The following is a 4,691-nucleotide window of genomic DNA, read 5'->3' on the forward strand; positions in this document are numbered from 1 at the left end:
TACCGTACCGTACCGTACCGTACCGTACCTACCGTACCGTACCTACCGTACCGTACCGTACTACGTACGTTACCTACTCTACTACTCTCTCTACTCTCTCTCTCTCTCTCTCTCTCTCTCTCTCTCTCTCTCTCTCTCTCTCTCTCTCTCTCTCTCTCTCTCTCTCTCTCTCTCTCTCGCATTAAAATAATTATTCAAACTTATCGAAATCACGCTTAATTACTTAAAGATTGATCTTTGACTTAACTTTCTCCCTTTAAAGATACTATCCTTTAATTACTTGAAGGTCGCTTGGACTGGTATTCATATAGACGGTATTCATAGATTCTTATATTCGAGATCGTCAAATACAATCTTAAGATGTCACGAACCAATCAGAGGGCCGTATTAGCATTTTAAGACATTACTTAGGGCTGCAGACAAAATTTCTGTAACAGTAATCTTAAAACATGAACTTAAGCTGATCAGCCAATTAGAATACTGCTTTAGATCTATGGCTATCTCTAACGGAAATAGAAATAGCAGTAAACTTATCCATAAATAAGATGAATTCAATCGATTCATCTTATTGCGAGGTTATGGATAAATTTACTGTTATTTCCATTTCCATTAGATGTACGTAATCTAAAGCAATATCCTGATTGATTATCGGCTTAAGTTTACACTTTATGCATACTGTTACGGAATTTTGTGTGCGGCAATCCTTAAAGCGATGTCAAAATAAGAACGGACTATGAATACTGGCCATAGTCAAGTCTTATATTTAAAATTATCTTAAATATAGTTTTAAGTACAATCTTAAAATGTTATGAACCAATCAGGAAACACATTACCATCTTAAGATATTACTTAAAAAATATCGGTGGATTTAACATCTCTATGTATGGATTTAACATCCATGCGGTGTTTACATAATTCTTGCTAAGTTGGTATTAATATTAATATCAATACGATGTGAATTTTAAATCTGGTATTTGCATTAACATCATAGTATTAAATCCATATCATATTGATGTTAACATTACAACATAATGAGAATTACATAGACATCGCTATTTTTTAGTGTCTTTTTTAGTGGTTTTAAAATAAGAATAGACTATGAATATTAATCTTATTTTAAGATCATCTTAAATGCCCAGCAAATGAGAATGGATTAAAATGGATTGAAATTGTTTTCTATCCGAATGCGTATTTTAAATAGCGAATCCTTTTTTTAGATCTAATTGGATTCAATTGGATGCAATTGGATTGAAAAACTACATTTCCTATTCAAAATTTTGAATTGAATATTCACAATGTGTATTGTGCACAGAAAAAGCTAATATTATTTTTGGATTGAAAAAGCAGATAGATATATGCTCTCCACTGCAATTCCTATAAATGAATAAAAATGCATTCAGAATTGAAAAGCACTCATTTTAATATTCGTGAATCAATATTTCTGAAAATCTGGATCTATTTCAATTCATTTCAATCCATTCTCATTTGCTGGGTAATGTCTTAAAATACTAATGCAACTCTCTGATTGCTTACAATATCTTAAGATTGTATTTAAGATATTCTCAAATATAAGAATCGACTATGAATACCGACCTTAAACTAGTTTTCTTTGAAGCTTCTTCTTTCCAAAAATGTTAACATTTATGTAATTTTTATTATAATTATATTTTTATGTATAAAAATTACCCAAACTTACAAATATAAAATCAGGAAAATTACAGGACAACTCCGTTGTGGTATCACCAGATCCTTGGAGTTTGATTTCAAGACCAAGAAGCACTTCTAGCCTGTATGAAGAAGAACTATCTAGGAGACCAAGCTTCCTGCTATCATCACCAGTGGAACTGAATCTACAAATGAGTGCGACGAGTAGTGATTCACCCAGCGAATAAATGGACCTTAATTAAACCAAAAAACCATAACGTTAATCGATTACAATGTAAAAACAATTGCAAAAATGATGAAAAACAGAAAAATCCTTTCTATATCCTCTTAATCTTCTACAGCATTATATTTCAATCAGACGTTCATAATACATATATTATTGATAAAAAGCCGAAATCAAATAAATCATATGCTACAAATTGCGTCATACAAGCAATTTTTAATAAACGTTAATCTAATATTATCAGCGAAAATATCACAACTGTTTATAATTGCTTTTGGAAATATCCATAAAATTTTACGTTTTTTCAATTCTAATGTCAATATTAATTTAGATAGAGTAGAAGATAAAATATCATAAATTTATACAAAATTATAAATTTTATTCTTACGGACATATTTAATGCAATATCAAGAAACAAGAATACATCAAAATATAAAATTAATTATATGAATAATGCAGCTTAAGTTTTGTTAAGAAATTATTGAAGAATCAGTTATATGTATATTTACTTTTACGTATATAGGTTTTAAGAAATTAACAGACTGACTTTTTCAAAACTCGTATTTATGTACGTGGATCGTTTGATAAGTTTGGTAAATTTCCATGAAATGGCGCTACAATCCATTGATGACGCGACATCTCGAAAAATCCACTCTTCGAACCCTTTCAAACCAAATTTCAGCCAGAAAGAACGCATAGTTCACGTTTGGTAGTCATTTGAAGTAAGCTGTCTCAAAGTCTGCAAAATACTCATTGACGGCTTCCTCATTTGATGAGAATTTCTTCCCACCGAGTCAAGTTTTTAAGTTTGGGAACAGAAAGAAGTCACACGGGGCTAAATCCGGAGAATAGGGTGGATGAGAAATCAATTCATAACCCAATTCGTAGTTTTGTCATTGCAACGGTCGACTTGTGGGATGGCGCGTTGATGGAAGAGCACTTTTTTGCACGCCAATCTCGCTTCAAATTCAAAATCATATTCAAAATCGTAAATTAAAATGTAATGTAAAGATCATTGCTTCCATATCTGAAAAATGTTATCTTGCCATTAGAATGCATTTCATTTGTTACAAATTTACGATTAAAATTTTTTCCGATAATTTTTCCGATTTTTATCGCAAAGCACGAATGATTTTTTGTCATTCATGATATTCTAGAAATAATCATTTTTATTACATTTCTAAACAATATTATAGCGGAATACATAATTAAATAATAACAGTAAGTTAATATTATTTTAATTGTTGTTCGTTGTGTGCCATTAGCAACGCAATTTAAATTCTGGATGATATATATGTTAAACAATGAAAGTTTATTTATCAGTGCTATTATAAAGACTGAATATATATATATATAATACTCACATAGGTCTCCAAGAGGTATCCTAGGGTGTGATTCACTTAACGCTGCAAATACTTAATTGACCAATCAAAAAAAATTTTACGAATTGACCAATGAAAGAATGTTTCAAAGCACTTGCAGCGTGAAGTGGATTGCACTCCTAAAGATGTTCCTATAGGATGTCCCTTGAATAAAATGTGCTGTACCATATACAAAATATTATTCGATATCGTATAAGTCGAAATTTAATTGCTTTTTCTTTTTGAATATTACAATAATCGTGACCAAGAAAATAAAGTCTAGAAAATAAAACGCGATAAATCGAAAAAGAAAGACATGTAATCCACTGGGCATCATCATCTAAATGTATCTGTGATTGCTTATAAGCGTCCTAGTCTCTTCGTCGCTATGGTACGGTATATATCACTAACAGATTCTTACATTAGGAGACATATATTATACATATACAGAATGTCCGGAAAATCGCCCGCAATACTTCGAGAAGATTTGGAACTCAAAAAAAAGAAAAAAGCTATATAAACATAGATCCGGAAATAAGTCGTTTCGAGTTATAATCACTTTTATGTTAAAAAAATTGTAATTTATTTTTTATAATCACAATTTATTTTAGTGTTCAATCATAATTTATTTTAGTGTTTTACATAAATAACTACATTTCGGACTATTTATATATTTTGATATTACCCAGAATGCACCACGTAGAGGCATAGCTCGCTTGGTATCCCTCTTTTTTATTTTTTAGTTTCAAATTGTTTTTATTTTACTAGAGGGATGTCAAGCGGGCTATGCCTCCACGTGGTGCATTCTAGGTAATGCCAAATTAGTCCGAAATGTAGTTATTTATGTTAAAACACTCCCAACAAATGAGAATGGATTGAAATGAATTGAAATGGATTCAAATTTTCAGAAATACTGATTCACGAATGTTAAATGTTTTTCAATCCTGAATACATTTTTATTCATTTATAAGAATTGCAGTAGAGAGCATATCTTTATGCCTTTCAATCTAAAAATAATATTAGCTTTTTCTGTGCATTGTGAATACTGTTCAATTCAAAATTTTGAATAGAAAAGAAAGCAGTTTTTCAATCCAATTGCATCCAACTGAATCTAATTGAATCCAAAAAAAATATTCGTTATTTAAAATATGCATTCAGATAGAAAAAAATTTCAATCCATTTTAATCCATTCTCGTTTACTGGGCTATGAAATAAATTATAATTGTGATTATGTAAAATAAATTACAATTTTTTAAACAGGAAAGTGGTTATAACTCGGAAATGACTTATTTCTGGACTTACGTTTATATAATTTTTTTTGAGTCCTGAATCACTTCCCGAAATATTGCGGGCGATTTTCCTCTGTGTGTGTGTGTGTGTGTGTGTGTGTGTGTGTGTGTGTGTGTGTGTGTGTGTGGTGCGNGTGTGTGTGTGTGTGTGTG

This window comes from Atta cephalotes, assembly GCF_000143395.1.
Source record: "Atta cephalotes unplaced genomic scaffold scaffold00078, whole genome shotgun sequence".
NCBI classification, from domain to species: Eukaryota; Metazoa; Arthropoda; class Insecta; order Hymenoptera; family Formicidae; genus Atta; species Atta cephalotes.